The sequence below is a fragment of the Lycium ferocissimum genome, chromosome 6 (genome assembly GCF_029784015.1).
Source record: "Lycium ferocissimum isolate CSIRO_LF1 chromosome 6, AGI_CSIRO_Lferr_CH_V1, whole genome shotgun sequence".
Taxonomy (NCBI): domain Eukaryota; kingdom Viridiplantae; phylum Streptophyta; class Magnoliopsida; order Solanales; family Solanaceae; genus Lycium; species Lycium ferocissimum.
Window position 1 is genome coordinate 69,455,876 of NC_081347.1, and position 13,716 is coordinate 69,469,591.

At 34.0% G+C, this 13,716-nt stretch overlaps 1 pseudogene; it reads right to left on the bottom strand.

The window, feature by feature from the left end:
- Positions 1–1,934: 1,934 nt before the first annotated feature.
- On the bottom strand, positions 1,935–11,397 carry LOC132060214 (chorismate synthase 1, chloroplastic-like; annotated as a pseudogene).
- Positions 11,398–13,716: the final 2,319 nt, after the last annotated feature.

Below are 13,716 nucleotides of genomic sequence, written 5' to 3' on the forward strand. Positions count from 1 at the left end.
AATGCAGTAGAAAAAAAGGAGAAAGCGTGTAAAAAAGAGTTACCCCAACTATAAAGCTTAGAATCGGAGATGATCTTGATGATTTCTTTCTACTATTTTTGTGTTTATCAGTCAAGTACTTAATCCTCTCAATTTTCCATACCGATCTAATTTGACAGGTTATTAGAAGTCTAAATCTTTATAATCAATTATTGAAATAGAAAACTTAAATATGAAAATCCTATTCCAACTTGTAAAACTTGTAGATATCCTCAACTTACTTTATATCAACCAAATGAATGATTATCAATAATCACAACATCGAGAATCAGATTGTTTGGTTTGCTTGGAAGTCCACAGGCAGCCTGAAGAGAGAATCTCTTGCCTTACCATATTCCTTCTTACTGCTGCTGCTGCTGGAACACATCTTCATGCACAATAGAAACATGGACTTTCATTTACTTAGCATATTGATTGAGAAATTACCTTCATAGAGAGCTGCGTTGGACCAAGAATCGTAACATTAAAATTAAACCAGGCAAAAAACTTTTCTCTCTTAGCAATATATCGCAACCCAATCAAACCCACAATCCAATGGACGAACTCACATATAAGCTTCAAGAGCAGAACACTTGCTGATACCATAATTAACAAACTAAAATATGTCACCTATATTGCCGAAATTCAGGGGAAGAACTTTAATGCTTCAAAGAGCTCAATATTGCACCTCGGATGAAAGGAGAGGAGAGAAAAGGCGCATGTAGGTAAAAAAAGACTGTCTCCAAATAAATTTCTGCAGAGATATTTTTACCAAGTTCGTTGAGAAGACGCTGAGTTTCCTGTAAAATCAAAAAAATACAAAAGCATCAGAATTCCAACCAACTCAGCGAACATTGGATCAAAACCATAGCTTAAGGAGGGACCAAAGAGAAATGGGTTTATAATCGGAATAAGAATCAAAAGCTCAAATAGGAAAGAGTTGGCCATTGAATTGAAGTACATGACTTTTTTTAGCATAAAAGAAAAGAAGATTAAGGAACTCTATTACACACACATAGATAAACTATGTGTTGACAAATTGAAAGAGATGAAGTTGAAGTGATACTAAGCCAGATGGAAACACATATTGGCACGTGGCTGTTCACTTTCAAGTTTCAACTTAAAAAGATTCTTAGCATAAGTAAGTACACCTGGCCATATATTAATACACCATGTATTATCCAGTTCACAGCTCACAGTGAAATGACCGAAATGCCCCTCAAGCATGTCGACGATCCAAGTGCCGAACCCACTCTTCTATATAGTTAAAATATTTTATAGGATTGTTTGGTCAGTATAACGATGAATGTACAAGAAACATCATTGCTATTTGCTACTCTAGCAAGGCCTCATTGGAAGTCTTCTACCAATTACTTGTTTACTTCAACTAAATGTTGAAATTCATTATCTTGATGAAATGTGTAGGTAGATGTGACGTTTTATTCTTAACAAGTTCGTGTTATCATTTGTCTTTTTGACATAAACTGGGAAACTGCATTTTCACTTGAACGTTATTCTTTTTAGTCTGATTTGCTTTTTCCTGATCTTTTTTAGGTTAGATTCAAAATGAGCAAACATATCAATGTGCATTACACACACGCACGCACGCACGCAGCATGCGTGTATGTTGAAATGAAAAGTGAGCGTTAAGGTTTACTAATCTGCAAAATGAGTGTTGTAGAGATGCCAATGTAATGATGCATATGCAGTCATTAAAGAGTAAGATCACAAATGATTAAATTATTAATTTGTTTGAGATGGTTTGGACATATCCTAGGTGAACCTGTGAATGCATCGATTCTGTAAGTTTGACACCAGGATAACTGTCGTGCTACAAGAAGACGACAAAAATATAAAATCACATGGAGAAAATTCATTTTTAATAGACTTACAATTTCTCAGGATCAACACGAATGTGGAAGCAAATGATCCATATATACGACACTAATCGGATCTTTTTATCAAAATACAAACTCACATATCAAGTCGATGTTAATATAAAAAGGTGAATCTTCTTATTCCCTTGTTAAATAACAGTACCTCAAAAAATAATGCAAAGGGTGCAACAGGAGAATATAACAGATAACAGACAGTTAGCATTTCTATTCTTAAGTAAAAACATGGTCTAATTCAGTATTTCAGTTCTCAGTGAGCCTATGGGCTCTTGCAGGGTGGGATTGATGGGAAAGAGCATGCACTGAGCATATTGTGCCATTAATTGATCAACAAGCACCATAGCTACCATGGCCTCCACAACAGGAACAGCTGCACCATCAAGATACTGTGCCATTAGCTGAACAAGAACCATACTAACTGATCCCCATAGAAATTCACTAAATGTCTGTGTAAATGAATCTTTTTTCATTGAAAATAAGTACGTTTAATGTGCCGACACCACTAGGAAATAAAATAAACATCAATTTGGACCGGAAATAAACTCTTGCATGTAACAAATCGAGTTGTGTTAATATATCTGACACAGTCAGGTATTTGACGAAGATCTTTCTACCAATAGATCGGAATTGAGTGTTTGATACAGGGGATTGGATACATCTGCTCTTCATCTCACGATTTTTTAAGCGAGAGCAGATATAATGTAGAAGCATCCAGAACGGGTTCCACATTCATTTCATTGGCAGAAACGATCTCACTACTAGAAGATCTCTATTTTCCCACTGAAATTTCCCACTAAAAATGTCGGAGTGGCTATTTCCCACTGAATGTTGGTGGAAAAGTAAAAAAAGAGTAGTGTTTTCACATTAAAAAATTAGAAAATTTCCCAGCATTTCAATGGGAATTTGTCTCCCGCCATGCATTTTCCCAGTGAGCTAGTTTGGTAGGAATGACGTGGGAAAATCATGTTTTGCACCGTTGTTATATCTATCTATCCTTTATCATCTCTCGGTTCTTTTTTCTATCGTTTTATGTTCTGTCTCAAAAAAAGATTGTGAGATAAAGAGGAGATGCATCCATTCTCCCATATCAAGCATTCATTCCTATCTTATTGATAGAAAGATCTTCGTCAAAACCAGACTTTGCCTTTTCGTAGGAATTACTAATTCAGTTGTGTTAATATATCGACACAGTTTACACAAAATTCTGCTTGCACCACTCTAATGATTGTTGGGTGCACTTGCATGCCAAGAGGCACATAATTTGAAAACTTACCTCGTGGGGCAATACATGGCTCTTGGCGGCCGAGAAATATGAGTTCTGTCTCATGTTTGTCCCTAGTCACCGTTTTCTGCTTCTTCTGCATATGCATGAAAACAAAAGTATGACTACCTTCATTATATACTAACTGAATTACTCAAAAAGATAATTATAAAATATTTAGCTCTAAGACTCGAGTGTACACTGTTTACTACTTCCGTTAAGACTATCCATTCATCACAAACGGTATTACTGTTTGTGCAAGGCCTTAAGGCACATTTTGAAGTAGTGATTTTCTAATGGAAAGAAAGGTTAAACAGTGTATATCGGGATAAACTTGTTGCTAAGACCTTGACTACTAGAGTTGATCTCATGTATGGTTGCTAAACTTTGTTCACTATAATATAAAGTCATGAAACTTTTTTGTCACGCTAAAGTAATTGAACTTTACCCATTATAACAGTAAAGTCACTAAACTTACGCACTCTAATAGTGAAATCACAGAACTATCTTTTGTCATAATAAATAACTGATTTATCATTATAACAGTAACATCGCTAATTTATACCCATTATAACAACAAAACCTACTCGTCAAGGTAGCTTTACAGTTATAATGGATAAAATTTGCAACTTTACTGTTATAGTTGGTAAATTTCAGTTAATGTAAGGTGACAAACAATAGTTTGACTTATATGTGGCAAAAAATGGTTTTGCAATTGTATTGTTATAGTGGATAAAGTTTAATGATGTTACGTGAAATAAACCCTGACTACTAATACATGGAGGCACGGCATTATCAAATGGTATGAAAAGAAGGTGGAAGCAATATTGGAGGATATTAAGTCACTGAAAAGTGAATTGCTTTCTCAATCACACCAATATTAGTACCACAATGTTAGAAATTAATTGTAACCTGAAAAAGATGAGCTTTACTTGATGTTGACAGGTAAAAAAATAGAGAAATAGAAAATGTAACACCACTGTTATTATATATTATATGACATATTAAGGGAAAAGAAAGACAAAAGTACCGACATTGATTGTAGGTGTTGGCTTGAAAGCTATTTTCATGCTAATTGTCTCTCCATTTGATATTCCACCCTGTACATAAACAAAGACCACCAGATCCAAAGTTAGTTTCATGTATTATCACTAGTAAAAGAACAAAACTAACTACGTCTATAACAGTAAAGTCATGAAACTATATGCTACAATAGAAAAGTCACAAAACTATTTTCATCACATTAAAATTACCTACTATAGCAGTAAGTCACTAAATTTTACCTACGATAATGACAAATGCTACGCTGATTATACTGTTGTCTCGGTAAAGTTTGTGACTTTATTGTTATATAGATAAATTTCAATTACTTAACGTGACCAAAAAAAAAAAAAATTATGACTTCACTGTTATGGTGATTGGTGAGTAAAATTTAGTTACTTTAATGTGACAAATAATAATTTTATGATTGTTGTAATTGTGAGTAAAGTTCAGTGACTAAAATTAACCCCTAAGATGCATGTTTTTAATAAAGATCAGATACTGAGAACCTGAATTCCACCAGACCGGTTAGTTATTGTCCTGATTCTTCCATTCTCGTCAATATAGAACTCATCATTATGCTCGCTACCAATCATGGAAGATCCTATAAAGTAGGTGATTTATCAATTTAGGTGCACATAGATAAGGGGGAAGAAAAAATTGTATATCTGCCAAATCTTGAATTCCATATTTGTTCAATCAAAAGCGATCACTAAGAAGGTTCAAGGTCACTGTGCTTAGTTACCTGCAAATCCCCTTCCAAATTCAAATCCTGTACTTGCTGGCACAGACAGAACAGCTTTAGCTAGCTCAGCTTCAAGTTTATCAAATACTGGCGAACCAAGACCCTAACAAACAAAAATGAACAGAATTGAAGTAATACTTTACATGAAATCATCTTTCAGGAAAATATTTTCCATGAAAACGTCATTTTCTGGTGTTAGCTATGACATAAGTCATATTTCCAGGAATACATTTTCCATCAAAAGGGGGACAGCGTCTTCCTTCACTTATGGACGGAAAGCATTTTCTTTACAACTGTCTTAGCCTTTAACTTTAAATTACTTGCTCCAACTAATACTCAAAATTTACTATTAATCTTTTGTACTAAAAAATTTCATCATTACATCCTCCAACTTGCTAACATTCTTATGAATCTTTACTAAAGTATTTTCCATTCACCAACTAAACATCTGAAAATATTTTCCACAGAAAATGACTTCAATCATATCAAACACACTCTATGTACTTCTTTGTTTTTCTATGTTGTTCGGACTCACCAAAAATGTTGTCGTACTTGTGTTGAATCCTCCAAAAAATGCACTACTTTTGAACTATCCGACTCGAACAGTTCGACATTTTTGAAGAGTCGGAGCGACATAGTTGTCTTTCCTTATTAGGGGTTGAAAAGGTGAATGAAGGAGCTTACACGAGGAACATTTCTGACGATGCAAGTTACAATACCTCCTGCAGAATCTCCACTCTCTCGGACAGCATCAATGGCAGCAATCATTTTTTCTGCATACTCTGGATTTGGGCACCTCACGATATTACTCTCTATCTGACAGTATGTACATGGTAAACTAATTGGATCAACAAAGCATCAAGAAGTGGCCTTTCAAAAGCTTAACAATAACGAGAATTTAGTTAACAAAGAAATGCAACACTTGCTACTGTGTTCTTTTATCCTTTAAGCTTTCTTTTATTTGTTTTGTCATTCATCATCTGATATTGTCTTGAATCAAAAAAAATATCTTATTCACAAATCCTTTATTCAAGAAGTAAAAACTGACTTTCATAGGATTTAGTCAACTTGAATCTTCTTTTAAAATTCAGAACTTAGTTTTGAGTCAATAACATGAAATACAACTCAATTCACCTTCCTCTTGCACTTCCAATTCGTTTACAAATTTTGAAGTGGGACAATAACTTGGCAACATAAGAGATGCTCCACTAGCAGATAAAGAGTTCCTAACAATAAGCCAAAGAAAATAAAATGTGTAGAAGCTTGTGAACCTGATCAAGTGTTAGTGTATCATAATCAACCAAATCTTCAGTAAGCACTACTTTGTGAACTCGAGAAGTATAAGCAAGAACCTGCAAATAGAAACATGATGTGGCAAGTGACGAGTTATAGGTGCTGTAAATATGTGTTGATACATCATTAGTGTGAATCAATAATCCCACAATATCATACCGTATACCTCAGTTCCAGAAAATTGCTTTAGAATTTTCTTAGCAATTGCTCCAGCAGCAACTCTCCCAATTGTTTCTCTTGCAGAAGATCTGCCTCCGCCCTATTTTTCCCATTAACAACATGAGAGAATCCCAAGAAAACAATCATAATATATCTACCCCAATCTTTCAAACAATTGTAAATATTTTGTGTTTATAACCTCTATAGATCTCAAGCCATATTTGAAGTCATAAGTTGCATCTGCATGGGAAGGTCTATAAGCTTTTGACAGTTCATTGTAGTCCTGAGAAATCCAAGAAAGAGTCAATATAAACCACTGTGATACTGCTCTCTCTATCTTAATTTATGTGATACTCTTTCATTTTTAGTCAGTCCCAAAAAGAATAACAGCTTTCTATATTTAGTAACAATTTAACTTTAAACTTCCCATGTTACCCTTAATGAGATGATTTATAGCCACTCAACTATCTATGACTTATTTTAGACCACAAATTTCAGAAGTCTTCCTTTCATTCTCAAATTTTATGCCTATTCAAACACCGACGACTTTTATGTACAGAAAATGGAAAAGGAAGAGACCAGATACACTTGTGCATAGGATTGCACCTTAAAGCACATATCGACACGAGATTTAGAGATTGAAGAGGATTGCTTTAATATGTGAATTTTCCACTTCGGTTAAAACTCTGTAAGTACTGAGCAGTGATTGATTGATCAAGTGAGAGCAAATGTTTTTTTTTTTTAATTTTTTTTTAATTTTTTTTTTTTTTTTTTTTTTTTTGGTGTTTGGGCTAGCTTGTGCGCACCTCGACTAATTTTACGGGATACCTGTCACCTCTCACCAGAAACAGGTACCAGGTAACTCTGTGACAACAACCTATTATCATATGCACAAAAATTTGACTTTGTGGGATTGCATTAAGCATTTCAATCCAACAAGTACTAACTGCAGCCAACTTGTGACCATCACATGCAGTAATACGTAAATCTAATGTTTCAGCCTTCTCCATCAAACCAATACATATCACTGTACCAAAAGTGCAGATGAATCAATTTACTTACACGCCCTCTTGTATTTGTGTTGGCACCTCTATTTTAATAGGCGATCCTGTAGTCAGCCCTGCATTTAATACAAGAAATAAATCAAGCATTAGTAATTTAATTGAGAGCAGAAAGTAAAGGTGTGTTTGGTATGACAAATATTGTTTCTCAAAGAATGTTTTCAAGTAAAGGTAGAGGTAAGGTCTACCTACATCTTACCCTCCCCAGATCCCACTTGTGGGATTACATTGGGTATGTTGTTGTTGTTGTAAAGAATGTTTTCAAGAAAATAAGTCATTTTCTAGTGTTTGGTTGCTAAAAAATATTTTTCACAAAAAGGGGGAAAAGAAAGAACTTCCCTCGCTTTTGGGCGGAAGTCACTTTCCTTCAATATTATCTCAACACTTAACTTAATATCATTTCTTTAACCGACACGTCTCCATTATTATCAATTTTGAATACTAAAACTTTCAAAAAACACTCTCCTGATTACTGATATTAATATAAATATTTTGTAAATACTTTTTTTTGGAAAATATTTAAACTTTCAAAAAACACTCTCCTGATTACTGATATTAATACAAATATTTTGTAAATACGTTTTTTTGGAAAATATTTTTCACACTCCAACCAAACACCGGAAACATTTTTCAAAAAATAAGTGACTTTCTGAAAAACATTTCCTTCATACCAAAACACACCCTAAGAAAAAAGCAAGATGAATATCACTAAGTATCTTACCATCAGCAATTCCTGAAGATATTTGGCATGCATCTGCTTCTTCTCTTGGTGTGGTGCCTCTGTTTTGACCTGGCCTCCTAAGTGCAACAACTGTATAGATCCATAGTTAGTTTCAAGTGGACCTGGCCTCCTAAGTGCAGCAATTATATGACACATAACTAACACATAACTATCTTTATCTTTACTTATATTCTTATTTAGTTATTATAATTAATTCCTCATTGTTGAGGTAAAAGTGACATAATTTGACTTGGCTTAGAGATTAAAAAAAATGTAGAAGGACTTGTAATACATCATGGTCGTTAACATGAGTGGGAAAACTTGCCCCTCAAATAACATTCAAACTTTGAGGTACTATTGACCATACATACCTTCCTTTGGACTTCATGTGCCTTTTTCTTTGAAAAGTTTACAACATATGGTCCTCCTTTTACCTCTATGGTTTGACAGTTTCAAGGTTTTTCACAAACCAGAAACTTTTACATTATGATAATGGATTTGTGACTTGTGGAAGAAAGGATAAACTTGATAAATCTTTAAAAAATTAGTTTCTGGAAATGAGATTTGTTAGTAAAAATTTTGAATGGACTAAAAAGGAAACGTAGTCGTATAAGATTGGACAGAGGAAGTAATTGGTTTTCTATCTATAAGGCCTGGTGAAATATTTGGATCATTTTTATCCTCATACAGTTCTAAGAAAGAGAAAAGCCAACCAGTCTAGGAAGAGAAAACGTATTGTAAAATTATAGTGGCCTTAGATTTCCTGGAGATCATCTAATTTTGAACACAATAATTAAGTGGACTTACCAGTTCAACTAAATCAGGAAAATCTGACTATAAAGCGGAATCCTCAAAATTTCATTGAGAAAAGTATAATGAAGTATTAGTTAGAAACCTCCTGTCTAGCTGAAGTTGAATATCAGCTTCCGATAATGGCAGTCGAGGAGGGCATCCATCAATAACACAGCCAATACCAGCACCGTGAGATTCTCCAAATGTTGTAACGCAGAAGAAAGTTCCATATGTACTTCCAGCAGCCTTTATCTCTGTATATGTACATGTTCGAGTTATGAGGCTAACATAAGAAATTCAAAACATTCATTTGTCTATGGGATTCTTGTTCTTTAACGAATTATTGCTATTCTTTCTACTTGGTAGTGTCAAGAGATCTTCATATGATGGCCATCTCTTGCAAAGCAGAAGTAGTTAACAAGATAAATAACTTTCAACGTGAGTGCAACAACATACCCAGTGTAATCCCACCAATGGAGTCTAGGGTGCATTCTGTTAATTGGTAAGCTTTAGTATCCACTAGAACTACGTTCACTCTTCGAATTGGACCAACATTATCTTCCTTATTCAAAAGGGTAACCTTTTTTCCTCCAAAATTTATATCTAGGTGAAAAATAGAGGGTTATTCTCATCTTTAGCTGTTCGTCGTCTTCTATCTTCCCAAGAAAAAAGGGAGTACCTGGTAAAATTACACTCCTATACACTTGATTGAACACCAAAGTGCAGTTGTTGGCACAGTTACCACCACCATTTTCCAGTTCTTTATGTCTTTTAAATGACTGAACTTTATCCACTGTATCAATAAAATGCAACTATTTTTTGTATTACTAAAATCATTGATCTGTATGGCCTAGTGGTATTTGAAAGGGGGTTGAGAATCACGAGGTCTCAGGTTTAAATTTCAGTGGAGACACGTGGTGGAGGTCGGAGGTACCTCGTGGAATTAGTCGAGGTATGAATAAGCTGGTTCGGACACCACGGTTATTAAAGAAAAATCACTTAACTATCTGTTAGTATCTCTGAAATACAACTCAATGGAAAATCATATTTCCAGCATGGAAAAATGGTTTCTCCACCTTGTTAGAAGCGAATATATTCACATGGATTTCAGAACTCATTCCACTTGAATTGCTATATAATGAATCAACCTGCCAGTCTCAACATTCCTACAATTCCCACAAGCTCATAAATTCAAGTGGAACAAAATACTATTGGAAAAAGTCCACGGCTTACCCCACCTACTTTCTCTTGAACAAGCACCAATTGTAGAAGACTAAGCAAATTAATCTCTCTCACGCATACGATCAAATTATTCTTCTTGTAAAGGCCCACTATTCATCATTCCTAACAACTTACAGCTTATTTGGATGGTTGTTAACTATTGTATTGTATTGTGCTTTTAGTTTAAATATAATGTTTGTTTTGATTGACTTAAATTTTATTGTGCGTATCGTTAAATGCATTGTTAAGTAACACGAAAAGTCTCATTTTATATAACGATCGATTTCGTGTGATCCGTCATTACCTTATTTTTTTCTTCTTATTTTGTCTTTGTTTATTATCTAATAATCCTATTTTATCTTTTGTCCTACCTTTTTCTAATAGCTCTATCCAGTACCTTACTTTTCTTGCAGGTTTGTCCTTTAAATTGAAGACATATGTCATTAAGGAACGATGAAAAACAATACAATCTATTCAAACATTGTATTTATTAAAACAATACAGTACAATATCATGCCACTTGACACGACAGAAGGCAACAGTGGATATATACTTTCAAAAGGATGAGCACATGTTAATGAAGAGGAGGATATAAAATTAGCACAATACAATACAATACAACACAATACAATACAATACGATACAACACAATACAATACAACACTAATTAGCACATTAACATATAAATTAGATAACAATTATTATTTGCCTTCACACTCTTCATTATACGTAAGAACTAAAAAGTAGACCAATAGAGCATCCAAGTGCATTTTACAATTATTTTACTCCATCTATTCCAATTACATGTCTATCGAAAACATTCTCTCTACCCCCACCAAGATAAGAGTAGGTCTGTGTACATCCTATCTTTCACAAATTTCACTTATGAAATTACACCGAATATGTTGTTGTTTGTATCCCATTACATTCTTTGATGTTGATTTCAATTAACTTCATAATAAGCTATCCACCAAAAGACAAAGTAAAGTACTATCAAACACCATGGATATGCAACAACAACATGGAAAAGGAAACTAACCAAAACGTTTGTAGGGCATAGAAGGGAAGTGTCGAGAAGAGAATGAAAGGGAAGGAATGATAGAGAGAGACACCGCCATTTCACGCTTTTATGCTTATAACCACTTAGCCTTCGTTCATTTTCAGCCTTTCATGCTACATCTATTTATATACTCCCTCCGTCCCAAAAAGATTATCTTCTTTTGACTTGACACAAAATTTAAAAAATAAAGAAAGACTTTTAAAATATATGGTCCAAAATAACCTTAGATATTTGTGTAGCTGTAAATTATCATAAAGTTAAATTGTTTCTAAATATAAAAAGAGGACAATCTTTTTTAGATAGACTAAAAAGGAGAGGAGGATAATCTTTTTGGGACAGAGGGAGTATTTTTTTCCATCACAATTTATGCGATGACGACTTATCCAGCACGTGTTCCAGGAAGAAAAAAAATAAATTAAAAAGACTTAATATATAGGTAGCCTTTTAAACCTGTCAAGATATTTTATTTAGACATTAAAACTAAGTCATGTTCCAATTGAACACTTTAACTCCTAATAAATTGGAACAATTAGACACTTTCGGTTCAAATATTAGAAAAAGGTTTGCGGGTGCTTTCATTTGTTTATGAGATAGTTAAGTTAACCACATAAATATGTCATCCCCTTTAATTATACAGATTTGCCTCAATAAGCCCTAAAACCCCAGACATTTTCTACTTGAGGTTGAAAACACACGCAAAATTATTTCCAAAATTTGAAGTTCAAATATCTAATTGGTACACTTTATTAGGAGTACAAGGCTTACTTCGTGTGTCTAAATGAAACATCTTGACAAGTTTAAGGGGTTGGCTATATATTCAGCCTTTTAAAAATTATGCTCTAAAATAAAATTATAGACATTTGGGTGATTAGAAACCATCTCATTAGCTATAGAATGAAAATTTTAAAATTAAATTATTACTCCTTCCGTTTCAATACATGTGACGGTTTTTGAATTTTGAGAGCCAGACAAACTATTCTTTGACCGTAATTTTTTTATATGTCTTTTTAATATTTTGAGTAATTAATTATTGTAACTAATAACTTTTTATGTAGTTTTTAAATATATAAATTTTATTTCAAAAAGTTAAAAGATTCTACATCCAAATGTACGTCAAAATTAAGAAGTTTGAATATCCAAAAGCGAGAAATGCCATGTAAATTGGAACAGAGGAAATACTGAATATAAAAAAATCTCTTTACAACTGATCAAGAGGAAAGTGTCATGTGTATTGTACTTCTAGAATATGTACTTGTGAACAAGGGCGTCATACGGGACAGGTCGGCCCGGTCCCGGTACGATATAGGGGCATGGGGCTTAAGGAGTAGGGAAATGGGACGTGGGATGGGTGGGGGTGAAAATCCCGGTCGGTCCCAGCCGGCTGACCGGCCAAACCCGCCAAAAAATCGTTAATTTTTTTTTTTTTAAATCCAATCGTTGATGGATAGGGGGCCCATCAACGGTCACCTTAGCCAGCACAGCAACCACCAACAGCTATATAGCCGTTCGAGCCACCCCCAAAATTTTATTTAACCCCAAACTTTAATAAATTACCATTTAACCCAATTTCTAAACTATAAATAACCCTTCCTTCTTATTCATTTTCACACAAATCTTCCATCAATTCTCTCTCACTCTCTCTCTAATATTTATTAATCATTTTGGTGAAATATTTTTATTTTTGTGAATTGGCCAATATTTGGAGCAACTTTCAAGCGTCAAGTGAACAAATCCCAATTTCAACGTTTACAGTTACGTCTGCTTTTACGCAGACATTTGGTACACTCGTTCCATCCTTTAATTTATTTAATTTTTGCATTTTATTTGCCTCTTTTATTTCAATTAATTTTCATACTTTATTTTATAATATTTTAAAAATGTCTTCTAAAAAAATTACGATACCTAACCCTTTTAATTCTAGTCAAAAAGGTGTGACTATGAAAATACCTAACCCTTTCAGTAGTAGTAGTGGTCCTAAACGTGGTTCTTCTAGTAAATCTAAAATTCAAGTTAGAAACAATACGGAGGATTTTACTCATGTTGATGAAACTGATTTTAATTCTCCCCCTGATTTTCCTACTATTCTAGAAGATTTAGATTTACAAAATGAAACCTTAGAAAGAGCTTATGTAATTTAGACTTTGATCAATTTGAAAATTTAGAAGAAGAAGAAGAAGAGGAATTAGATTTACATGACACACCTACATTCCGAAGCTCCAGACTCCATCGGAGGTGGTCTTCCCACCTCTCTCGGGGTAAGACTAAGGTGCAACGTCCTCGAACTAGTGTTGTATGGAGATTCATGACTCTTAGCGATGATAAAACTTTTAATTGTATCAAATGTAAAGCAGTAAACAAAACACGGATCCAGTGGAGGGGCGGGTGGGACGGATGGTTTAGATAGACACTTGAAAAAATGTGTTCGAAAACGTCCTCGAACTAGTGTTGT